This window comes from Delphinapterus leucas, chromosome 5, assembly GCF_059928025.1.
Source record: "Delphinapterus leucas isolate spDelLeu-1000000601 "Yukka" chromosome 5, BTC_Dleu_Yukka2, whole genome shotgun sequence".
NCBI lineage: Eukaryota > Metazoa > Chordata > Mammalia > Artiodactyla > Monodontidae > Delphinapterus > Delphinapterus leucas.
The window spans coordinates 35,477,670-35,505,639 of record NC_143133.1 but is presented as its reverse complement, the minus strand read 5'-3'; the positions used below and the strand labels follow the sequence as shown (position 1 = coordinate 35,505,639).

General features: G+C 37.5%; 1 long non-coding RNA gene across 1 annotated transcript in view; it reads left to right on the top strand.

The window, feature by feature from the left end:
* LOC149749115 (uncharacterized) overlaps window positions 1-27,970 on the top strand; it is a 239,093-nt gene that overhangs the window by 178,148 nt on the left and 32,975 nt on the right. The window lies entirely within an intron of this gene.

Here is a 27,970-nt window from a genome sequence, read left to right as displayed (position 1 = left end):
CCTTTCTGAGTTCCATACCTGTATAGCTATGTACCCACTAATCATCTCCACTTGAATTATTCACAGCCATCTTAAACTTAATCTGTGCAAAATGGAACTAATGTTCTTGATGTTTAAATTTGCTCCTCAGTGTTCCCTATTTTGCAAATTGCATGACCATTTCCATTCAGTAGCTCCAACCGGAAACTTATGATATATCACTGACTGTTCCCTCTTCTTTACATCCATCAATTGTTTCCAGTTCTTATTCTGCTCTACAAGATTCTGCATAAAATATCCCTTTCTCACTTTTCCCGTTAGAGTAAACTAAACCACTATAACAGGTAGACCTCCAAAAGTAAGGCAGTGGAAATTTATTTCTCAGTCTTATAACAGTCCAGGGTTGGCATACCAGGTGAATTCTGCTCTACACTGGGACCCATGCTGATGAACTCAGCAATCTCTAATGCTTGACTTCCAAGGTTGTTCTGAACATTGCCTGGCAATGATGACTCCTGAGAACAAAGAGTGTAGAAAAGCTTGCATGGGGTGTTTTATGGGTAAGGCATGGAAGTGGGACACCATTAGAAAGAATGTAGCTACATACCACACTTCATTCCGAGGGAAGATGGGAAATCTAATGCAGTTGGGCATTCATATATCCAGAAACTATGGGGAAAAAGTGGAGAATGGCTTTGGTGAATCACTAGCAGTCTCAGCTCCATTTGTTGTTCTCTCCTTCTTCATTCCTTGTGGTCCAGAGACATTGTTTTAGTTCCTTGATTGTTCTTTCCTTCCCTAAGGGTTTAGCATATGCCATTCTTTCTGCTTCATAAACCTTTCATCCTCTTCTTCACAAGCTGAAAAATATTCAGAATTAAGAGTACTTTATGTACTTGCAGAAAGTTGCTGTCTCATTTGTAACACTAGGAGAACTTTAATAACTTGTTCAATGACTGTCTGCCATGATGGAGTGTCAGATTCAGGAGTAAAAGAACTCTCAGTCTTGTTCTCCACTGAATCCCCAGCATCTGGTGCATAGCAGTTGCTTGATAAGTAGTTCTTGAATGCATACATGGATGGATGAATATAGGTGGATGGATCAGTGCAAACATAGATAAGTTTAGGGATAAATGGGAAATAAGCTAATACAACTCCAGTGCAACATCTTTGGGTTTTGCCTATGAATGATAACTGCAAAGGAAGTGTAGGTGGTTGCTGGAAGAAAAATTGAGAAGACTGGTAAAATTTTATGTAGTTACAAAGAAAAATGATGAAGGAAGATTAATGAGTAAAACAAAAACTAGTTGGCCAATAATGTTGAGTATTTAATTGTGGTTGAAAATCACAGCTCTGTAGTGGTAACTAACCATTATGATTTTCTCCAGCACTGTATAGTTTCAGAGACAATGCATTTTAAAGACAATATGGTTAATAATGGCTACAATATATTGATTCAGGTATGAGCTTAGCACTTTATATGTAATGTTTCATGTAATATTTTCAACATTTTCCTTATTTTATAGATGAGAACGCTGAAAATCAGGAAATTTAAGGCCTAAGCACATGCAGTTATCAATTAGAGAAGGTTTGATTTGTACTCAAATCTATCAGTCCTCCAGGATAGAGATTTACAAAGCAGGCTGGCAGAGGTGTGACTGTCACAGGAAAGTAACAACAGTGCTGTGAAAATGTCCTGGAAGTGCTGGTTCCTAGGGTCAGTTTGAGTAAAGAAGGTATAAGTTCTCATGGATGCTTAGTGGGAAGAGATAGTGGTAGAGGTGTAAACATAGGTGTGCTGATTATATTTTCAAACTTCAGATGAATTTGGGAAGATGACAAGGCCCAAAATATAGACCTTAATAATGTTTTGTCAGAGGGGAATGGGAGTGAAGTTTGTTAGATGGTTGTCCATATGGACATTGTCTTTCAGAATAATGACAGGAATTGGTGGAATAAAAGACAATAATCAGGATACTAAAGGTGATAAAAGAAAGTGGAGGCTAGTTAATGGCTGGGATGAAAGTGAGAAGCACAGGGTATAGCTGAATTTTTAGGGGCTCAAATAAGGAGGGATTTTTGGATGAATATTAAATGTAATAAGAATGTAATTGCAGTGGGTAAACAGGAGAAAGATGAATGTATCCTCTCACTGTGAAATACAAGGAGAATTAACAGCTTCTGTGGAGGACTTTATATCATTAGAGGAGAGCCAGGTTATAGTTAGGGCAAGAGGCAGAGGGAATTGTCAAGATATTGTGTATTATAGAGGAGTTTCTTTAAAATAAGATGAGATTCCATGTAGTTCCAGTAAAAAGAGGTGGAAGTAGAATCAGCAAGATAAGGATAGCTCTGGGAGGGAAAAGATATAAATTAGATGGAGGGGTTTGCAATGTGGATTATAGATCAAAGGCACTAGAAAGGCAAGGAATACAGAGGAAGTATTCCTCTGTATTGAAAGTAGCTAACTAGCCTCAGGGTTCCAGCTTGGGCTTTGATGGCAAGTTGTTTTGTTGCCACTGTAAATTCAGATCCAAGCATCCTGGGGCAGCTAAAGAACAAGAGGCGAATTGCAAAATAATATGAAGGGCTACTAGAGTGACAAAAAACTAGGATAAAAATAGAGATTAACGTTTATCTAGGTTGAATACTTTTGAAAAGGGCGTGGCAATTTGAGGGAAAAACGAGAAAAATAACACAATTTTGGTAGCTCTTATTAAGCCCAATGTGTTTCTCATAATGTATCACCCATTTTCTCCAGCTTTGAGGCATTAGCTGAAATTTTGAGAAAACAGGAAATGTTCTGTTTTCTTCAACTGCAAATTTGATTGTAAATTTGTTCCTCCTTATCTTCTAAATATACAAACATGCTTAATTTTCATTTAAGTGTAAATAACTCACAAAGGGAAAAATTGGAAAAGATAAAAGAGAGACTAGAAGACAAACTCACATTAAAACAAAACAAACTTGGAATTCCCAGGTGGCACGGTGGTTAAGAATCCGCCTGCCAATACAGGGGACACGCATTCCAGCCCTGGTCCAGGAAGATCCCACATGCCGCAGAGCAACTAAGCCCGTGCACCACAACTACTGAGCCTGTGCTCTAGAGCCCACGGGCCACAACTACTGAGCCCACGTGCCACAACTACTGAAGCCCACATGCCTAGAGCCTGTGCTCAGCAACAAAGACCCAAAGCAGCCAAAAATGAATAAATAAATAATTAAATTTATTTAAAAAAAAAACAAATTTAAAACTTAGTCTGCTGCTCTGCTTGAATAAAATGTCACAGAACTGGATAAATGTCTTAAGAATTAAGGATTAGGTTACATAATCTCTAAAAGGCATTCAAATATTATTTTAATTACCTTTAAATCCTTTTAATCTTTATTTCACAAGGGTTGAGTTTCATGGAATTCTTATACAAATCAGAGAGGTTAATGTACTCAGAGAAGCTAAAAAATCAAACTCTGGGTGTGATCACACTAGGACACCATTTGGAGCAAGTTAATGGTCTGTTCTGCCCTAACTAAGAGTTTGTTTTTCAGGGAAACACATCACTAGGGTCAATTTCTAAAGCAAATCTGATTTAAAACCTATTTGAGAGTTGATATTTCTTCAGGGCCCACTGTGTGTCAGGCTTTGGCCTGCCTATAGGGAGACAACAGCAGAATGAGACCATCAGCACCAGGCTGAGGGGAGCAAAACACTTTTGGGGAAGAATGACACTAAGAAACCGTGTGGCTCACAGGGTCTTGGTGCTCCAGCCAGGTGTCAGGCCTGAGCCTCTGAGGTGGGAGAGCCAAGTTCAGGACATTGGATCACCTCCCAGCCCCATGTAATATCAATTGGTGAGAGCTCTCCCAGAGATCTCCGTCTCAATGCTAAGACCCAGCTCCACTCAACAACCAGCAAGCTCCGGTGCTGGACACCCCATGGCAAATAATGAGCAAGACAGGAACACAACCCCACCCATTAGGAGAAAGGCTGCCTAAAGTCATACTAAGTTCAAAGACACCCTAAAACACACGAGCGGATGCGGTCCTGCCCACCAGAAAGACAAGATCCAGCCTCATCCACCAGTACACAGGCACCAGTCCCCTCCACCAGGAAGTGCATACACCCCACTGAACCAACCTTACCCACTGGGGGCAGACACCAAAAAACGAGAACTACAAACCTGCAGGCTGTGAAAAGGACACCCCAAACACAGCAAGTTAAGCAAAATGAGAAGACAGAGAAATATGCAGCAGATGAAGGAGCAAAGTAAAAACCCACCAGACCAAACAAATGAAGAGGAAATAGGCAGTCTACCTGAAAAGGAATTCAGAGTAATGATAGTAAAGATGATCCAAAATCTTGGAAATAGAATGGAGAAAATACAAGAAACATTTAACAAGGACCTAGAAGAAATAAAGAGCAAAGAAACAATGATGAACAACAAAATAAATGAAGTTAAAAATTCTCTAGAAGGAATCAATAGCAGAATAACAGAGGCAGAAGAACGGATAAGTGACCTGGAAGGTAAAACAGTGGAAATAACTACTGTAGAACAGAATAAAAAAATAAGAATGAAAAGAATTGAGGACTGTCTCAGAGACCTGTGGGGCAACATTAAATGCACCAAAATTGAAATTATAGGGATCCCAGAAGAAGAAGAGAAAAAAAAGGGACTGAGAAAATATTTGAAGAGATTATAGTTGAAAACTTCCCTAATATGGGAAAGGAAATAGTCAATCAATCCTGGAAGTGCAGAATCCCATACAGCATAAATCCAAGGAGAAACACAACAAGACACATATTAATCAACTATTAAAAATTAAATACAAAGAAAAAATATTAAAAGCAACAAGGGAAAAGCAGCAAATAACATAAGAGGGAATCCCCATAAGGTTAGCAGCTAATCTTTCGGCAGAAACTCTGCAAGTCAGAAGGGAGTGGCAGGACATATTTAAAGTGATGAAAGGGAAAAACTTAAAACCAAGATTACTCTAACCAGCAAGGATCTAATTCCGATTTGATGGAGAAATTAAAACCTTTACAGACAAGCAAAAGCTAAGAGATTTCACACCAAACCAGCCTTACAACAAATGCTAAAGGAACTTCTCTAGGCAGGAAACAGTAGAGAAGGAAAAAACCTACAGTAACCAACCCAAACAATTAAGAAAATGGTAATAGGAACATAAATATCGATAATTACCTTAAATGTAAATGGACTAAATGCTCCCACCAAAAGACACAGATTGGCTGAATGGATACAAAAACAAGACCCATATATATGCTATCTACAAGAGACCCACTTCAGACCTAGAGACACATACAGACTGAAAGTGAGGGGATGGAAAAAGATATTCCATGCAAATGGAAATCAAAAGAAAGCTGGAGTAGCAATTCTCATATCAGATGAAATAGACTTTAAAATAAAGACTATTACAAGAGAAAAAGAAAGACACTACATAATGATCAAGGGATCAATCCAAGAAGAAGATATAACAATTGTAAATTTTTATTCATTCAACATAGGAGCACCTCAATACATAAGGCAAATGCTAACAGCCATAAACGGGGAAATCGGCAATAACACAATAATAGTAGGGGACTTTAACACCCCACTTTCACCAATGGAGAGATCATCCAAAATGAAAGTTAATAAGGAAACACAATCTTTAAATGATACATTAAACAAGATGGACTTAATTGACATTTATAGGATATTCCATCCAAAAACAACAGAATACACTTTCTTCTCAAGTGCTCATGGAGCATTCTCCAGGACAGATCATATCTTGGGTCACAAATCAAGCCTCGGTAAATTTAAGAAAATTGAAATTGTATCAAGTATTTTTTCCGACCACAACCCTATGAAACGAGATATCAATTACAGGCAAAATCTGTAAAAAATACAAACACATGGAGGCTAAACAATACGCTACTAAATAACCAAGAGATCACTTAAGAATTCAAAGAGGAAATCAAAAAATACCTAGAAAAAAATGACAATGAAAAAACGACGACCCAAAACCTATGGGATGCAGCAAAAGCATTTCTAAGAGGGAAGTTTATAGCAATACAATCCAACCTTTAGAAACAAGAAACATATCAAATAAACAACCTAACATTACACCTAAAGCAGTTAGACAAAGAAGAACAAAACAACCCAAAAGTTAGCAGAAGGAAAGAGATCATAAAGATCAGATCAGAAATAAATGAGAAAGAAATGAAGGAAACGATAAAAAGATCAATAAAACTAAAAGCTGGTTCTTTGAGAAGATAAACAAAATTGATAAACCATTAGCCAGACTCATCAAGAAAAAAAGGGAGAAGACTCAGATCAATAGAAGTAGAAATGAAAAAGGGGAAGTAACAACTGACACTGCAGAAATAAAAGCATCCTAAGAGACTACTACAAGCAACTATATGCCAATAAAATGGACAATCTGGAAGAAATGGACAAATTCTTAGAAAAGCACAACCTTCCAAGACTGAACCAGGAAGAAATAGAAAATATAAACAGACCAATCACAAGCACTGAAATTGAAACTGTGATTAAAAATGTTACAACAGGGGCTTCCCTGGTGGCGCAGTGGTTGAGAGTCTGCCTGCCGATGCGGGAGACATGGGTTCATGCCCCGGTCCAGGAGGATCCCACATGCCACAGAGCGGCTGGGCCCGTGAGCCATGGCCACTGAGCCTGCGCATCTGGAGCCTATGCTCCGCAACAGGAGAGGCTGCAATAGTGAGAGGCCCGCATACCACAAAAAAACAAAAAACAAAAATGTTGCAACAAACAAAAGCCCATGACCAGATGGCTTCCCAGGTGAATTCTATCAAACATTTAGAGAAGAGCTAACACCTATCCTTCTCAAACTCTTCCAACACATAGCAGAGGGAGGAACACTCCCCAACTGATTCTACAAGGCCACCATCACCCTGATACCAAAACCAGGCAAAGATGTCACCAAAAAAGAAAACTACAGGCCAATATCACTGATGAACATAGATGCAAAAATCCTCAACAAAATACTAGCAAACAGAATCCAACAGCACATTAAAAGGATCATACACCATGATCAAGTGGGGTTTATCCCAGTAATGCAAGGATTCTTCAATATAGGCAAATCAATCAATGTGATACACCATATTAACAAATTGAAGGAGAAAAACCATATCATCATCTCAATAGAAGCAGAGAAAGCTTTTGAAATATTCAACACCCATTTATGATAAAAACCCTCCAGAAAGTAGGCATAGAGGGAACTTACCTCAACATAATAAAGGCCATATATGACAAACCCACAGCCAACATCGTCCTCAATGGTGAAAAACTGAAACCATTTCCACTAAGAGTAGGAACAAGACAAGGTTGCCCACTCTCACCACTATTATTCAACATAGTTTTGGAAGTTTTAACCACAGCAACCAGAGAAGCAAAAGAAATAAAAGGAATCCAAATCAGAAAAGAAGAAGTAAAGCTGTCACTGTTTGCAGATGACATGATACTATACATAGAGAATCCTAAAGATACTACCAGAAAACTACTAGAGCTAATCAATGAATTTGGTAAAGTAGCAGGATATAAAATTAATGCACAGAAATCTCTTGCATTCCTGTACATTAATGATGAAAAATCTGAAAGTGAAATTAAGAAAACACTCCCATTTACCATTGCAACAAAAGAACAAAATACCTAGGAATAGACCTACCTAAGGAGAGTAAAGACCTGTATGCAGAAAACTATAAGATACTGATGAAAGAAATTAAAGGTGATACAAATAGTTGGAGAGATATACCATGTTCTTGGATTGGAAGAATCAACATTGTGAAAATGACTATACTACCCAAAGCAATCCACAGATTCAATGCAATCCCTATCAAACTACCACTGGCATTTTTCACAGAACTAGGAAAAAAATTTCACAATTTGTATGGAAACACAAAAGACCCTGAGACACAAAATACTAGCCAAAGCAATCTTGAGAAAGAAAAACGGAGCTGGAGGAATCAGGCTCCTGGACTTCAGTCTATACTACAAAGTTACAGTAATCAAGACAGTGTGGTACTGGCACAAAAAGAGAAATATAGATCAATGGAACAGGATAGAAAGCCCGGAGATAAACCCATGCACACATGGTCACCTTATCTTGATAAAGGAGGCGAGAATATACAGTGGAGAAAGACAGCCTCTTCAATAAGTGGTGCTGGGAAAACTGGACTGCTACATGTAAAAGAATGAAATTAGAACACTCCCTAACACCATACACAAGAATAAAATCAAAGTGGATTAAAGACCTAAATGTAAGGCCAGACACTATAAAACTCTTAGAGGAAAACATAGGCAGAGCACTCTATGACATAAATCACAGCAAGATCCTTTTTGACCCACCTCCTAGAGAAATGGAAATAAAAACAAAAATAAACACATCGGACCTAATGAAACGTAAAGGCTTTTGCACGGCAAAGGAAACCATAAACAAGATGAAAAGACAACCCTCAGAATGGGAGAACATATTTGCAACTGAAGCAACTGACAAAGGATTTATCTCCAAAATTTACAAGCAGCTCATGCAGCTCAATATCAAAAAAACAAACAACCCAATCCAAAAATGGGCAGAAGACCTAAACAGACATTTCTCCAAAGAAGATATACAGACTGCCAACAAACACATGAAAGAATGCTCAACATCATTAATCATTAGAGAAATGCAAATCAAAACTACAGTGCGATTTCATCTCACACCAGTCAGAATGGCCATCATCAAAAAATCTACAAACAATAAATGCTGGAGAGGGTGTGGAGAAAAGGGAACTCTCATACACTGTTGGTGGCAATGTAAATTGATATAGCCACTATGGAGAACAGTATGGAAGTTCCTTAAAAAACTAGAAATAGAACTGCCATACGACCCAGCAATCCCACTACTGGGCATATACCCTGAGAAAACCATAATTCAAAGAGTCATGTACCACAATGTTCATTCCACCACATATATACCATGGAATATTACTCAGCTCTAAAATGAAACTAAATTGAGTTATTTGTAGTGAGGTGGATGGACCTAGAGTCTGTCATACAGAGTGAAGTAAGTCAGAAAGAGAAAAACAAATACTGTATGCTAGCTCATATATATGGAATTAAAAAAATAATAATAATGTTTCTGAAGAACCTAGGGGCATGACCAGAGTAAAGACTCAGATGTAGAGAGTGGACTTGAGGACATGGGAAGGGGTAAGGGTAAGCTGGGACAAAGTAATAGAGTGGCATTTACATATATACACTACCAAATGTAAAATAGATAGCTAGTGGGAAGCAACTACATAGCACAGGGAGACCAGCTAGGTGCTTCGTGACCACCTAGAGGGGTGGAATAGGGAGGGTGGGAGGGAGATGAAAGAGGGAGGGGATATGGGGATATATGTATACGGATAACTGATTCACTTTGTTATACATGAGAAACTAACACAACAATGTAAAGCAATTACACTCCAATAAAGATGTTAAAAAAAAAAAGAAAAAAAAAACCCTCTTTGAGAACGTTAGCTGCTTTCTGAGTCTCTTAAAACTCAAACAAACTAGAAAAGCCACATGTATTTTCTCTTTAACTGCCAATAAGCTTATGATATTTCTATTCTGGTCTTTCCAGTGTCCTGTGAGCTTGACAACTCTGGGCAATGGACCCCAATTAGGACTTCATGAAACTGATTTCTGCATCCATTTAGGTTGAGATTTTGACCTGTGTGTGTGTGAACATAAGTTTATTTCTCTTGCATAAAGAGCCAGGAGAGGGATTTTTGAGTCATACAGTGTGTTTTAACTTTATAAGAAACTCCCAACTTTTCCAGAGTGACTATGCCTCATGCATATTCTCCTTTACTTGGATTTTTTTCTCTATACCAATCATATGCTGATAACGAGGACCTCACAAGAATAAGAGAATTATGATAATGAGGACAATGCTGTCTGCAGGATAGGATTAGAAGGGATAGCAGCTTTCCAGAGGTGGGTTCCTTGAGCTGCAAGCAGTATAGCAGTGGAAAGTGTATGCCCCTCATTTCCAGGTTAGTTCAGACTTCAAGCACGGACATAGCCACTGGTTTTTGGCATCCAAAAGAACTCTGCTAAATTTTCTTTTATAATAATAAGTAGCACAAGAATTATTATCAAGTTATGTACATTGGATTTTTTGTGGTGGAAGACTATATTATTTTTTAACTTAACATCTTGAGGCCTGGTTCAAGATCCTGCAATATGCATTTAGCCATAATGAGGGTTTATCTTGGGACTTATTAACTCAAAGTACTCAAAATTCGTAATTATATACGTATGCTTCATCTATACTAGAGTTCCATTGCATGGAGCTCCTTTAACTCGAATTAATGAACATTTACATAATGCTTAGCAGTTTCACCCTTCAAAATAGTCATTTTTGTTATTATCTCTTCTTGTAGAAAAAGTAAAATTTTGGCTCAAGGTAACTTCTGCTTGGAAGCCTAGCTGCAGGGGTCTAAGGAGGGTTAAAAGGAGGCCCTGACAAATGAGAGCTAAAGTGTCAGTTCACATTGTGCTCACATTTATTTGATCTTTAAGGGGAAAAGGATGATGATGATTTCTGCTAGATCCAACCAAGGTCATCCATGTAAGACATCAGATTATGGTCTAAGGCACAAAATCAAGGCCATCCCCATGCTTAAACCCTTTACTCAAAGAAAGCAAGCTTTTACTGCAATTTTCTTAAAATTCTCCATGTTCATTTGGGGGTTCAAATCACCTTGTTCTTGCTGTGGTGCTGCCTTCCCCTCTTCTCTCTGGCTAATTCCTTATTTACCATGTTTGATGGCAGAGCCCAAGTTAAGCTTCACGATGAAGCCTTAGCTCCTCTGCAACCTGACCATGTGCTGATTCATATTGTGGTCTAACTTTGATTTCTACTTGGTGAGATTAAGATTCTATGTAGTATTGAGTACAAAATAGCTAGTCATTACACGTACGTTGAGTTCAAGAAAAAAATACCACTTCCAAGACAGTCTTCAGCCCTTCCTCCTTTGCTGAATAACATCAACTTCAAGTTGCAAGAAAACAAACAAGCAGCAACAACAACAAAAGAAAAGGTTGGGGATAGGGCCTATGTCATTTCTACTTTCAAGCTTTGGTGAATGATAAGGGTATTTAAGTTTAACAGCTTTCTATAATTTGACTCATTATACTTCATAAATATCCCTATTGTATCTTTGAATATCTATGATTAGTCTAGAAAAAGAACTGACTAGAAATGAGATAGTATTTGAATCTTTATTCCAACTTCAGGTTTACTATGGCCCCCTTGGCTGCCGAGTTTTTCTCTCTGCCAAAGACTGCTGGTAAACTATTGAATACATCTTTCCCTCAATCTCTTTAGATTTACACTAAGTTAAAAAATGACAAAAAGTTATTTTCCTTAGCAATTATCTTCTCATCTTAAAATTACAACTTTTGCAGAATGAAATTATCCAGGGAAGCACAAAGTAATGCATATCAGCTCAGATCAATATGTAGGCTTATTAGTAACTTTACTAAAAGTTTTAATTTCCTAAATTAAAGTAATAACTTTTAGCTTTCTGTGAAGGAAATAATTATTGAATTAAATTCATTAAATACAAAGAAATAATTGTGTCTGCAGTTACTAAAATTTTAATTTTAAAATGTTAATCTCCGTGTAGTAAAACTATAATTGACCAAATCTGCTTAAGAGGCTGTCATATAATTCTTTCTCTTTTAGTAGAAATTGCTTTAGTATATATTTAGTATAATACTGATCCTAGTGAAATGCAATAAATTAATCTGCAAAGATCATAAAGTCTTAATTCAATTTGGAGGCATCCTCAGTTAGATGACTTTGATTAATTAGTATCAGCTCATTGGAGTGAGGAGTTCTGGAATTTAATGCTCTGAATTTTACATGCCTATAATTTTGTGAATTTTGAAACACCTATTTTCTCTGAAACTACTTACTCTGACTTTTATTTCAGATGTTTTTCTGGAGGATAAATTAATTGATATGTTGATAATCTTTGAATATTATTTTCTCCAATAAAACCATTCCCTTGCACTGAAATGTGAGATTGATATTATCATTTTTCCTATTTTAGACATAGATTTCTATCAGAGTTTTCAAAATTTAATGCCCAGATCTCTCAGGAAAGAAAAACAGGAATGGTTGTGTATCAGTTATGATACATTTGGCTTCAAATAACAGAGAAACATAAGGATCATTTTAAGTCTCTTTAATCAGAAGCTCATACACAGATGGTCCTAAGGTTGGTTCAAAGGTATATTTGTCTTTTCTCTGTGTGACTTATTTTCACTAAGCATAATACCCTCTAGCTCCATCCACATTGTTAATGGCAGAATTTCATTCTTTTTTAAAGACTGAGTAATATTTCATTGTATACATATATACCACATCTTCTTTATCCATCAGTGCTCTACCTGCTGATGAGCACTCAGGTTGCTTCCATGTCTTGGCTATTGTAAATAATGCTGCTATGAACATTGGGATTCATGTATCTTTTGAATTAGTGTTTTTGTTTTCTTTGGATATATTCCCAGGAGTAGAATTGCTGGATCATATGGTAGTTCTATTTTTAGTTTTTGAGGACCCTCCATACTGTTTTCCATTGCAGCTGCACCAATTTACATCCCCACCAACAGTATACAAGGGTTCCCTTTTCTCTACATCCTCACCAGCATTTGTTATTTGTGTTCTTTTTGATGATGGCCATTCTGACAGGTGGGAGGTGATATCTCATTGTGGTTTTGATTTGCCTTTCTCTGATGATTAGTGATGTTGAGCATCTTTTCATGCGCCTTTTGGCCATCTGAATGTCTTCTTCGAAAAAATGTCTACTCAGGTCTTCTGACCACTTTTTAATGATTTGTTTTTGATATTGAGATGTATGAGCTGTTCACATATTAACCCCTTATCAGTCATATCATTTGCAAAGATTTTCTCCCTTTCCCTAGGTTGTCTTTTCATTTTTGTCGGGTTTCCTTTGTGGTGCAAGAGCTTTTAAGTTTAATTAGGTTTCACTTGTTTATTTTTGCTTTTGTTTCCTTTTGTCTTAGGAGACAGATCCAAAAGAATATTGCTGTGATTTATGTTAAAGAGTGTTCTGCCTATGTTTTCCTTTACGGGTTTTGAACAAAAGACTCAATCCAGCATTTCATAAAAGAACAGACCTGTATGAACAATACATTTTTTAAAAGGTACTCAACTTCATTGGTCATTACTAAAATACAAATTAAAACAATAAAGGAGGGCTTCCCTGGTGGTGCAGTGGTTGAGAGTCCACCTGCCGATGCAGGGGACATGGGTTCATGCCCTGGTCCGAGAAGATCCCACATGCTACGGAACGGCTGGGCCCGTGAGCCATGGCCGCTGAGCCTGCGCGTCCGGAGCCTGTGCTCCACAACGGGAGAGGCCACAACAGTGATAGGCCCGCGTACTGCAAACAAACAAACAAAAAAACAAACAATAAAGGACAGCTAATGTGAAAAACAGACAATCCCAAAGTGGTTGAGGACGTGGAGGGAATGGGACTTTTGTAGACTGCCAGTGAGAATATAAATTACTGCAACCACTTTTGAAAACTGGTAGTACCTACTAAAGCTGAACTTACATATGTCCTACAACTTTATGATCAAGGTACCTAGAGACAAATATAAGAATATTTCTTACATTCTTACTCTTTGTAATTACTCTTTGTAATGTCTCAACACTGGAAATACCCCAATGTTCAACCATAGAACAATGGAGTACTACATATACAGCATTAACCAATTTCAAATCTCATGCAGCAAAAGAAGGTCAGTGGTTGCTTTCAAATGTTACTTAAAGTCTTGAATCCACTGTTGGGTTTTATTTTTGGTGGTGAGCTATTGGACTTGAGATAGTCTTATAACATAAAATAGAACACCTTCTGTCATCATATAGTACATCATATGTTATATGTTGGAGATGGTGTAAAGGAGAATAATTTGGGGGAAAATGCTCAACATCTGACACATGTTTGGTTTAAGTGTTATATATAAAACCATAGAGACAGCCATGTTTCATGATAAAATTAATTTCCTTATTAACAAATTTTGTTAAATACATATTATGATCATTTCTCAATAATGTGAAATACATAGCATTTGCAGCTCAAAAGAGTGAGGCAAGTTAAATTGTCTTTCAGCTTTTTAAAACTGTGTGTTAATTTGCTTCACTCTTGTGATCCTAAGCATCTATATAAATTTTCAGTGTGGCACTACAGCACTGTGACTTTTGTATATTTCTACACAATTGTACTGAGGCTTAAACATAGTTTGAGAGACATGATTTAAAATAAACAAGATTACAATTCAGTCACATAAAGTGTAAAGGGAGCACTGCCTCTCTTACATGCTTCTTATTTACAACTTACTTATTTTGCTATAATTTGAAGAATAGATTTTAACTAGAAGCTAAGGAAGTTATACAGTTTCTATTCAATCCTCTTTAAAAAAACTGTCTAAAAACAACTGTCTAGTAATTGAGTAATCTGAGTGAATTAGAATTTTGTAATTCTGATTTTACTTCCTTCTTCTGTGTGTTGTCTCAAGATTTGTTAGAAGCTGACTGAAGCAGACCATGTCTGTTTCATAATGGTTTTTATTATTATGTAGGTCCTACATTAATAGGAATTGTTTAGAAACATAAAACTCCTGATATCTAATTTAATTCCCAGGAAACCCCTGTGAAACAGTTATTATTCACATTCTACAGAAGAAAACTAAGATTCAGAAGGATCACACAGCTAGTGGGATTGGAACAATGGCCTGTATTAAGCCAAACTTTATGCTTTAACAACTGCTTTCCTTTGCTTCATTCATTTGTTCTTTTAACCATTATCTATTAATTTCCCATTATGTATCAGGCAAGGCCCTGGATACTGAGATTACGCTGGTAAATAAGCCAGTCAAGGTACTTGCTCTCATCAGCTTCCAATCTGGTTCAGGAGACAGATATCAAGTAAATGAGCAAATAAATAAACAAGAAAGATATCAGATAGTAGATGTATGAAGAAAATTAAAATAAGGTGATATGGTGGAGACTGAGAGATCAGGGAATATAAGAAGAAATGTTTTAACTGAGATCTGATTGACAATAATTAGCCAGCCATGACAAGATCAGAAGGAAACTCTTTCCAGGCAGAAAGAACAACTAATTTTATTTATTTATTTAGGCTGCGTTGGGTCTTCGTTGCTGCACGTGGGCTTTCTCTAGCTGCGGCGAGCAGGGGCTACTCTTCGTTGTGCTGTGCAGGCTTCTCATTGTGGTGACTTCTATTGCTGTGGAGCACGGGCTGTAGGCGTGCACTGGCTTCAGTAGTTGTGGCACCTGGGCTCAGTAGTTGCGGCACCTGGGCTCAGTAGTTGTGGCTCACGGGCTCTAGGGCACAGGCTCAGTAGTTGTGGCGCACGGGCTTAGTTGCTCCGCGGCATGTGGGATCTTCCTGGACCAGGGCTGGAACCTGTGTCCCCTGCATTGGCAGGCAGATTCTTAACCACTGCGCCACCAGGGGAGCCTAGAATAATTTAAAAGCCGCAAAGCAAGAATTCTAGGGAGAGATGAAGAATTTAGTTCTGTGGTTGAAAGAGAGTGGGTGATGCATAGCATAAGACAAGATGAATCGAAGAGGCGAGCAGAATCAAATCATTTAAGACACTGTAAGCCAGGAAAAGAATTTATATTTCGTTTTAAGTGTGATGGAGAACTACTAGAATTTTTTTAAACTGGCTATTGTGTGAATAATGAATTTTTCATAGTAAGAGTAAAGGCTAAGAGTCCAGATAGGGGGTCACTGTGGTGATGTAGGTGAGAGATAATATTAGCTAAATATAGGAGGTAATGCAGATGGAAAGAAACAGACAGTTTTGGATTACATTTTTGAGGCAGAGTTGACAGGACTTTCAGACTGTTTAAATGTGGGTAAGAGGGAAAGAAAGGAGTAAAAGATAGCTTACTGACTTAAGCAACTTGCTGGATGGTAGCACTATATATTGAAATGTAGATCAGAAGGAGATAGTTTCGGGGGTATTATGATGACTGCCTATTCATCCCATGGCTGAAGGAGAGATCCTATGCCCTAAATCATAGAAGGTGGTCAAATATACAACACTGACACTAGACAGATGAGATCGACAATTTATTAGTCATATATTCTCACAGCCCAGGGGAAGAGGATAGCACATGCCAGGCCAGGCCTAACAGGTGTTTCAGTCAGGGGCACAGTGAACCAGAAGGGGCTGTGGAAGGCAGGTCTTGTAGTAACAGGAGGGTCAATTGCCCCCTGGTTCCTGCAGGAGGATATGATTGCTTGCTTAAATAATTTCATGTGTTGGCAGCCAGGTGAATTTGTTAGCTTGAGGACTAGGTTGTGGCAGCTAGTTCAGCTGATAGGGAACTAGTCAGGTGGGTAACATTTTCCCCTGGGTAGGAGCATTTCTGGCAAGAGCAGGGAACTCACAGCTAGACCTCTGGGCCCTGTGAAACTCAAAGATGTCAAGGCAGCACTTGAAATGTTAGATCTTATAATACAGCAGGAAAGTCAAGTTCCCTTTGGTCATATTATTATTATTATTATTATTTTTTGGGTTCACGGGCCTCTCACTGTTGTGGCCTCTCCCGTTGCGGAGCACAGGCTCCAGACGCGCAGGCTCAGCGGCCATGGCTCACGGGCCCAGCCACTCTGCGGCATGTGGGATCTTCCCGGACCGGGGCATGAACCCGTGTCCCCTGCATCGGCAGGCAGACTCTCAACCACTGCACCACCAGGGAAGCCCGTGGTCATATTATTTCTAAGATGCTTGTGTGAAGATTCCATCAAAGTGTAGATGTCAATTGTATATACACATCTAGAACTATGAGAGGTCAAAGTTGGAAGTAATGATTTAGGAGATATGGGTATTTAAAGTGATGGGAGAGTATACTGATAAGGAAGAGAAGGGGGCCCAGGTCTTAGTTTTGGATACATTTCCACACTGAAAGAAGGAACGTCAAGTAGACTAGGAAGAGTAGCTTGTGAGATAGGAAGAAAACCAGGAGGCTGAAGTTTCTTGATCCAAGAGAAGCATTCCAAGAAGGAAGGGATCTCTGTGACAAACGCTCCTGAGTTGTCTTGTTTGTAGTGAGGTTATCATGTTTTAAATCCAATGATTACTTACTGTACAAGACAACTCAGGAGCGTTTGTCACAGAGATCCGTTCCTTCTTGGAATATGACAAGAGTCTCTGTGGAGTTGTGGGAAATGGAGAGGACATTGGATATTCTTTGTTGGTTCTCATTTAGAGTTTAGTGAAACTGGTAGTGTATACTGTTCTCTAGCCTCTAGTTATTGTTTAACGTTGACAACAACAACAAATTCCCTGTGGAATCTAAGGCACACAGATACAGTAAATAAGCATGGAGTTTCCTTCCATAGGAAGTTAGTCTCATCTCTCTTTCAGAGATCGATGTACGAATTTGTGGGTTGGGTCTTATCTTATAAGGTAAGTATTTATCACCTGAGAAGTCACAACAGGCAGGGGTATAGCAGCCAGCACATGGTCTTGCTTTCCTTTCATGTCATACTCCCTCAATGTTTACTCTGGAGCCTTGATAACCTTCTTTTAGTTTCACAAGCAAGACAAGTTCCTGCTTCAGAGTGTTTGTATACACTTTCTTCTCTGCTTGAAAAAAGAATCTACCATTTCTTCTGGATAATCTCAACAGGATCACCTTAGGTTTCTGTTTAAATGTCTCCTTTTCGGGAATCCTCCCACCCCTCTCAAATGAGGTTTCTCTGCTATGCATTCTCACTGTGAATTTTTCCTTCACAGCTCTTCCATGGTAATAATTAAATTGCATATCCATGTAATTATTTGAGTACTATCTCCACCACTTGACTCTAAATTCTATGATGTCCTAGTCTCTGTTTTGTTCTTAATGATATTTCAAGTGCTTGGCACAAGTGCTGGTATAATGTGAATGAAAAATAAGTATTTTGATTATTGTCTTCTCAGCCTTAAGTGGAAATGGAAGAGATTCATTCAACAGTAAGGATAAGGACAAAACCCATTCTAAATATTTTTTTCATTTCACCTTATGCCTAGGATAGCTTTTTAAAAAATTGAAGTATAATTTACAACGTTGTGTTAGTTTCAAGTATACAGCAAAGTGATTCAGTTGTATGTATACATCTATTCTTTTTCAGATTCTATTCCATTATATGTTATTACAAGATATTGAGTATAGCTCCCTGTGCTATACAGTAGGTCCTTGTTGTTTATCTACTTTATATATAGTAGTGTATATATGTTAATCCCAAACTCCTAATTTTAGGATAGCTTACTGGAATAATTTTATTGAAAATATTAATATGTACTGCTGAACTTCCGTGTTGAACTTCACCCTTTAAAAAATCTATTTAAAGTTTGAACTGTAATATTGAATTAAAAAATAATAATTCCAAGGAAGACTACCCTAGTTAATATAGTTCTTTATCAAAGTTATTTTATCTATCTCCCATCTCTCCATCTTTGTAGCTATTTTTATATTGCATCTATCTGCTAAATATTATAACTGACAAATATAGGGAAATTTTATTGGTGATGGAATAGTGCCTCAGAATTATTTTTTTTGTTATTCCATGGACATGAGTATTAGTAATCTACTCTTGAGCAGTAGAAAAGGTTCTGAGGAAAGGCACTTTGACCCTGGGTCCATTACCTTTACTCCATACACGGTCCTTACTCCAAATTTAACTCATTCTGAACTTGATGTCATTCCATTCTTGATCTCTGTACCTTTTTTGCCTCCACCTTGAGCCCTTTATCTCTTTATTCATACCTGACTCTCATCTTTTCCTTCATTTCATCCCTGACCTTAAGTAGTTAGTCTCAGACATGGAGTAAGCACATCTGTTTTAGATATTAAATGGCAATAAAAAGAAAGCTGAATATTTTATATTAAAGTCTTCCTGAAACAAAAATGATTGTGTTAATGTTGTTGGGTTAAAATAAAATGTTATGTATCCGATAGCTCCAACAACTTGTACAAATAGTGTAAAATAATTAAAACTTTTTTCATTACTTGTATTGATTTAGGAAATACACTGTACACTGAGTTTGATCTGAAACGTTACAGACAGGAAATGCCTTGAACGTTTGTAATCAGATTAGTGTCCGTTCTTATGACTTTGATGCATGATTAGAAGAACCTAAGGAGGATGTGAGGAGGGTGCTTTGTGTGAATCTAAATTGATGTTATAAAAGGTAACTGGCTCTGCCTGGCAGAAGTAATTTATTATTTGACATTGTCAAGCCTCAAGATCATTTTAGTGTTGCCTAATGATGTACCATTAGCTTTTTTTACTTTTAACTTCGAAAATAATTTAGCAGTTAGTGGGGAAAAATGTGGATTTTTTAGGTCTCCTTGGCCCTTACACTCTGTTCTCTATGCATGACTTTTTCTTCTCTTTGGAAAAGAGATTTATCCTTCGGGATTCAGTTCAAACCCCACTTCTCCTGTGAAAGTTATTCTCTATACATTTCTTTTTTCCTCCCAATTTTCCCTGGCAGACAGAGGTGCTCTCCCCAGTCTGTTCCCAAGGCACCTTATACATATATTCTTTAATCATTTGCTATATTGTAGTGAAATTATTTGTTCAGAAATGTAACTGGGGCTCAGCATTTTGAGGATTCAACAAGATAGATTCAAAAGAATAGATGCTATATTCATCAACAGTGCCTTAGTCATAGATGAGAATTGTCCAAGGGATAACATATAGAGAAAACTAATAAAAGAAAATGACTATATTATAACCCTTGTCCAGATTCCATGCTCAATCAATTTCCTGAATAATTGCTTCTCCATGTAGGAAGCTAATATGCTAGTTAGCCAATATTATGATATCTTCTCCAGTTGCCTGTGGGATTTACTAATATTACTTAACTAATCTGATTTAGAGTCAACTCTGGGACACCACAGGCTTAGAATAAGAACCAGGACTGACATTTATTCCTTGGAATAACTAGACCTCAGAAGATGTCTCTCCATCTAACTGGTCAGGATCTTCTCTGAAAATACTACATGTTTTGGTGTTTGGTGGTAGTAGTTCATCTACTTCGAAACCACCAAATGCAATGTATACTATCCACACTTTAAAGATTACAATATCAGAATGTGTCAGGATTTTTTGTTTCCTAAGATTGTATCAGCATCAGAGACAGACATACATAGCCTTTACTGTATCAGGTTTATGTGGCTGGAACTCACAAACTACTAGTCAAAGGTGTAGGTAGCTTCTGGAGTCAAATTCCCTGGGCTCAAAGCTTACTTTCACCAACAGCAAGCTGTGCCATTTGGGGAAGACTGCTTAAATATCTGTGTTTTAATTTCTTTACTAAATTAATAAATAAATATGGGGATAATATTCTACTTCATAAGGCTGTATAAAAAATTAATAAGCTATGCATGATTTAAAAATACAGTCTAAGTGCTTGAACTGGTAACAGGGTGAAGCTGACTGAAGATGATGATGGATATTTTTTGCTGAAATAAATGTGTTAACTTTAAAACATTTTTTACTAAATTGAACACGATTTTCTCTTGCCTTCACACAAATGTTTTCTGTTGAAAGCAGACAAAATAAACTGAGTAATTTCTAAGTCTACATGGCAAGGAAATCCTTATGTCCTTGGTATAATATTGTGGGCTATTGTGAATGTTCTATGCCCTAATAGTCTGTATACACTCACATTTTCTGAGGATGATCAAAATGATAAAATGAAAGATTACGGTTGTCTCAACTCTACTCTGAACAATGAAATTTCATATGATCACTGAGGGAGGGGTATTAGCAAAGCAATTATGTAATGTTTAGATAATTTTTAGCTGCTTTCACCTCTATCCATACAGGGCTATCCTTAATAGTCTGCTCTTCTGTTATCATATGAGGTAGATGGACTACATTTTATACTTGACCATGATCTTCATGGACTCTGACAGGCATAAAAGTGAAATGGTTGATTCATGTTTGCTGGAGTTCCTTTGATTCCTGAGAGAAACCACAAGGTGAAATCTAAGAGAAGTTAAGCCATAGAGAGGAAGCAGCTATCTCTTTGAACTTGAGATGGGGTGATAGGTTTTTCATCCTGAAGAGAACAGCTAGCACGTGTACTTCAGTTGTCATACTCAGGGTCAAAAGAACTTTCAAAGCTGTTGCTTGATTTTGGCTCACTATGAATCTGGAGCTCCAAGTCTGAAAGAAGGTTTCCCATAATCCAAGGACAAAGAAGGATACTTCCTATAAAATCCTTCTTGTATTCATACTTACAAAACCTAAAAACAAAACTTTCTGAAATAGTTAAATCTTCTATATTAAAAGTTTTGTTCTTCAACAGTTAGACAAGATGTTAAAACATTTGTTAATAACCTAAGAAAGCACAGTACCTTTCAGTATGTAAGTGTAAGTGATCGAATTGCAGAACAGAATATTAAAGGAAAACTTCTGCATAGTTGGTGAAAAATAAGTATAATTATTAATTATTTCATATGCTTATACTCTTAAGGAGTATTTTTACTTATTTTGTGTTTTAACATCCATAGTCAATAGTAAAGGAAGCTAACAATATCTCATTTTTCCATTTGATTCTACACATATGTTTGTGATGCATGTGTTTTCAGATGACAGCCATTAAAATCAGATACTGAAATACTCCACTGCCAGTAACACACAATACTTTTCCTCTAGAAATCCATCATTGCAAGAACCAGTGCCTGCTGTGTGCTTCTATTCTTCCCTTTTTTGAATTTAAGTTTGTAGTTATATTTATTCTGTCCCTTCCCCACCACTGTGTGTTGGATGTGGGGTGGGACAAATGGCTTGTCATTTTAGATTGTAGATCACAGTTCTAGGAATAACCCCATGCAGGTCAGATGAAGAGGGCTACACACCACCTGGATATCCTGATCTTTGAGCTGGCTGCAGTAACTGGGTGCCACTTCATGAGGTCTGCAGTGGGATGTGTGGGGAGTACATTCTGTGTTGAGCACAAATAGTGCTCATAGACATTTAGTGGTCAGATGGGTCATCTGTGTCTGCCCACTATACATATTCTATAAATATTTTTCTATACATATATATTTATCTCTTTTGACAGTGCACATTCTTTCTAGTGAAAGGCCACAGGTCCTCTGGGGAAAGCCTTGAAGGGATACTTACAATGTATACTTGTGGTTGTGTTGCAAGGTTCTTCCTCAAGGGAAACTGTCTTCCTCTTTCAATGAACTATGAACATAACCGATGTTGTAATTCTGCAAGCCACACAGTTAAATTTTAGGAGTAATTTTTAGTCATATCTGCTCTGTGGTTGCCTAAAATAAGAGGTTATTTTAGGGCCCTCTTATAAAACTGATGGTCTTCCAATAATTACTTGTGATAAAAGTTTAAAGGCCTAAGCTCATCATTTTCACTGTGTATGTTTTCTAGTGTATATATTATTAGAAATACTACTACCTCCCCTCCTCAGTCATTGTAGTTAATAATCCCACAATAAATAAGTACAGCTGCCATTCAACTTCCCAAAGTCTTGCCTTCAGTAGGCCTTTCATCCCAAGTAACCAAAGGTGATAATTTAATCACAATGACATTGCATGCCATTGATTATTAATGCCCAATTTTCTGTTGATTGGGGGATCAGATGGTATTGGAGATCAAAGACATAATTAAACTAAGCCAGAATCCAAGAAGTCCAGTAAGGAAAAGGTAAATCACATTAGGTATTTCAAGCAGAGGTTTTGGTTCCATAGATGTTAGAAGTCTGAAAGAGCAAAAATCAGTTCTTGATACAATGCAGAAATACACACTTGCTGCGGAATCTTGGAATACAAAAAAGTAAGAGGAGATATTGCTAGACTCTGAGAACTCAGAAGAGTGACCTCAGTGGGCTGGTGCTTGGGACTCTGTGAAAATGTCATAGACCTTCTGGTGAGGGAATGTGGTGTGGTTGGGATCTGATCATTAAAGGGGCACAGCACAGTTGCTACTGTTATCTTGGAGGGTGCATGGAAAGCTAGTGCTGGGGGTGTTGAAGAAGGTAGAGATTTGCTGCTGCTGGAATGCCACTGACCAGAATTTCTCTCCTTCTACGCTCTGAGTTCCTTCTAATGACTCCCATTACAGAACCTAACAGAAAATCAGGCAATAAGGGAGTCTGGAGAGTGTATTTTACAAAATAGCAGCCCTGGCATCACAGTGAAGAGTGTACACAGGGGGCTTGATGGTATGAGACAGCAGGAAAATGTCATCTGACATACTCTGACACTAAGAAATGATGGCTTTATGAAGAACTTCAATCTCCACTATACCTTGCATCAAAACTTTTTTACTCACTCATTCATTTAATGATTATTTAATGAGCCCATTCCCTAGTAGAGCTTGTACATCTATTCAGGGGAGTAGATACTAAATAGATACTAAATATAATGAATAGATACTAAATATAATGAATAAGTTATATGGTATTCTAAAAAATGATTAATGTGAAAAAATAAAAAGCAAGATGGAAAATTGGGAGGAATAGTTTGGGGTGGGGGTAAGGGTTTGCTATTTTAAATAAAGTAATCAGTATTAGCCTCACTGGGCAAAGATTTGAAGAAAATGATGGAGTTTGTCATGCAGTTACCTTGGTGGACAACATTCTAGACAAAAGGGATAGCCAGTTCCAGAGTCCTGAGGTTGTAGCATGCTTGGCATATGCTAAGAAAGAAGTCGATGTAGATGGATTCATGGATCTCAGTGAGCATGGAAGAGAAAAGCAGAAAAACTAAGAAGGGCCACATCACTAGGCCGTTGTAAGGATTTTGGCTTTTATTCTGAGTGAAATGGGAAGCCATGAGAGGGTTTTAAGCAGAGGTGAGAGATGATGTGATGCAGTTTTAAAAGAATCTCTCTGGTTGCTTTCTTGAGAATAAACTTTAAGGAGAGCATGGGGTGGACGCTATTGCAGTAATCCAGGCAGGAAATGATGGCAACTTGGACCATGTTTGTAGCAGTTGATATAGTGTGAGTCATTAGAACATTGTATATCTTTTAAGAGCTTAGAGGATTTCCCAATGCTTTAGATGGGTGGTGAGCTGGTGAAGATCCCTTGCTCTTTTCTCTCCTTCCTGCTTCTTCAATGAGTTGGTAGGATAGGTTAGGGAATGCTTGTATCTAAATGGGGTTGAGGGACTGAATCAAATAAGATGTCCTTGCAGCTGGTGGAAATGGAGAGTCAGTGTGGGTCATTGCTGCCACCTGACCTGGAATTGTCCCTGAGCACTCTTCCTCAGAGCATGGGGGAGAAGGCCCTGAGAGAGCAGTCAGTGATGCTGCCAAGGAAACCAGAAAGAAAAATTTCTGCTTTTCCTCCGTCATCTATTATCTTCTGAAGTTCAACATTTTTATTCTTCAACCTAAAATGGCTGAACCTTTCCTAAGAAGTGAGTTTAGTTTCACACGTCTGAAGCTGCTCCTTCTCTTAATTGGCCATTTCTAACCCTTCACCTGTATAGCTTTCCCTGCTCAGGGCCCATGGCCAGATGGCAAATTTCCAGAACACTTATGTAATCCCTGAGATCTTGTGGGGACTCTGAAAACAGCCCAGGGCTCAGGGATAGGAGACTATAGGCTCCTTATGCCCCTCAAAGAGCTTTGGATGGGGGCAGAATCATATGGGCAACAAGGGTTTCTTTAATCCCCTCATGCACACAATGATACTAATGATGTTTTTGAACATTTATGTAATGTTTGCCTCTGCCTTATTCATGCAGTAGCTCATTCAATCCTCACATTAGCACTTTGAAGAAATTATTATTTTCTCTTTTTTATTGATGAGTTAAATGAAGCTCAGGGCAGAGAATCACTTGCCCCAGGTCCCCCAGCTAGCAGATGGTGGGGCTTGGATTTAAACTGGAGTCTGTCAGTTGTTATAGCTCTGATGCCATGGCTCTAAGATGCTCTGCTCTATACTCAGCTACATGCACTTTTCAGTCTGTGTTCCAATTAACCTGCTGCTGCTAACTACTCAGAATATTCTTCTGCAGTTTGCTACCTTTGCTCCCCATAGATGCTTTTTCCGAATCAAGGTAATTTAGGAAAGCTAGACATTTTTATGAAGAAAAATAAAGGAGGAAGCACAATATAGTTTTGAGGGATGGTTAGGTGAGTGTGTTTAGACAAGGTAGGATGTTCCATAACATATGTTTTGCTAACCAGTAGGAAAATATTGACTGCTTTTATTTTTAATATTATTTTTAATGCTTTTAAAGGAAAATAAAAAAGAAGTCAAATCTGTTACATATTACCACATATACAAAGGGTAATGAATGTATTAAATCTACTCAGTATAATTATCACAACTTGAAAATACTTTATTCACTAGCTACAAACATTATATACATTTATTTCTTATGTACACAGAATTTTTGCCAAGCTATTTTACAACACACAGTTACTGAATTTGTTCAGAACTATTGGACATTATTCTCCATTCCTGCTTGGCCCGAAGGAAAATATTACAACCTGGCCAGTGTCATGCTTGAATTTTCTTAACTTTTGGCACACGGACAAAAATAAGTGGGAACTCAAATTGTTACTGGTAAATGTGAGAAATTGTTATAATTTTCCTGCCTTTGTATTTGATGGAGTAAGTTACCAGACACTAATCAGAAGTTTTCTGATGAAATTCTGCATTAACAAAAATCAAATTCAAATTCTGAGCTAGGCAGCATTGATTTTTCACATTTATTTTGTTCTTCTGAGGTATGATACTAAGCTTCTTGGCATTCTTCTGTGTGCATTGTAAGGGTGGAGTTCACTTTGAAATGCATAGGATCTCTGTTTATAAGAGACTGGCAGGATCTGGAAAAGAATATGAATTTGGCTGCTGGGTCAGAAATGTCATTGTCATGAAGTTGGGAGATAAAAAAAATGCAGCAGCATACTGAGCTTGTTAAAAAAAATAAAAGATGTTTGATTGGATTCTATAGTAATCATGTTTGCTTTAATTTTTTCCCATGCAGGGAATTTCAAAAACACTTTGTCCAGATGCAAAATAATGAAAATACAATGTTTATTATTTTTGTCTTTAAAAACAGTATTTAAAATGGTGCAAGGTTTTTTGAGTCTTTTAGAATTCTCTCAAAATAGTTTGTATTTTCCTGCTGTTGATCTAAGTACAAAAACACCTAGGATGTTTTGACCATCTGCCTGGTATTTCCAGCCACTGTTTGCCTACAAACAGTGAAAAAGATTCACAGTGAACTTGAACATCAGAGGGTAGAGTGAATTTTGGAGGCAAATTCTTCCAAACCCTGACAAATATGAAAATAATGGCATAGCTTTATTTAACATGACTCCTACTAAAGCTGGTTTCCATGTGTATCATTCTACAGTTCTCAGTGTCACAATTCAGACCAAAGGACTAAAATCTTATCTCTTTCATTTTTTCATATTGTATTCATTCATTTTATTATTATTACTTTTCAAATTTTTGAACCTAAAGTATTCTGTTTCATGAGGTCTTGGTTTAAGAGTCATGAGTATTGAGTAAATGATGTCAGTTTTCCCTAAAAAGTATTAAAGATACTCTCTGGACCTCAGGTATTTGCATCATGCCAGAAGGATGATACTTGGCAAGCAAAGCAACAACAACAAAAGGAATACAAACAAAACAGCTGATTGGAGCAATATTTTTCCTTAGATGTCCTGCTAAATTATACTGAGTTTCCGTAATGTGTGAAGGCAGGAGTTATGTTTTTCAGGTGTATTAAAGTATTTTTTTAACATCGTTATTGGAGTATAATTGCTTTACAATGGTGTGTTAGTTTCTGCTGTATAACGAAGTGAATCGGCTATATGCATACATATATCCCCATATCTCCTCCCTCTTGTGTCTCCCTCCCACCCTCCCTATCCCACCCCTCTAGGTGGTCACAAACCACTGAGCTGGTCTCCCTGTGCTATGCGGCTGCTTCCCACTAGCTATCTGTTTTACATTTGGTAGTGTATATATGTCAATGCTACTCTCTCACTTCATCCCAGCTTACCCTTCCCCCTGCCTGTGTCCTCAAGTCCATTCGCGACGTCTGCGTCTTTATTCCTGTCCTAAAAGGCAACCCTCAGAATGGGAGAAAATATTTACAAGTGAAGCAACTGACAAAGGATTAATCTCCAAATTTTACAAGCAGCTCATGCAGCTCAATATCAAAAAAACAAACAACCCAATCCAAAAATGGGCAGAAGACCTAAATAGACATTTCTCCAACGAAGATATACAGATTGCCAACAAACACATGTGAGAATGCTCAACATCACTAATCATTAGAGAAATGCAAATCAAAACTACAATGAGGTTATAACCTCACACCAATCAGAATGGCCATGTCAAAAAATCTACAAACAATAAATGCTGGAGAGGGTGTAGAGAAAAGGGAACCCTCTGCACTGTTGGTGGGAATGTAAATTGATACAGCCACTATGGAGAACAGTATGGAGGTTCCTTAAAAAACTAAAAATAGAACTACCGTACGACCCAGTATTAATGTATTTTGGTGAGGGATGATTACATCGATTTGGGGGGCCAGACTTCACATTCCTATTCTACAGCTGAATATGGTCCCATGTATCTAGAACGCTCATTAATGCTAGTCCCACAATCATTTATAAATTAAAGAAGAAGAAATATTTGCTTTAAAATATTAGGCTTTTTCTTGACACTTTCACATTATATGATAAGCATTTACATATTTTGGAATGAACACTTAAAAACATATTCAACAATTAGGTAGTAAATGATAATACATTTGCTTATCTAAAGCATGCATACAAGCTTCACAGGCTTTATTGAACTGTTTGTGGCAACTCTGTAAAGGCCACTACTATTTCAGCATTCAATTTTGAATTTAATACTTT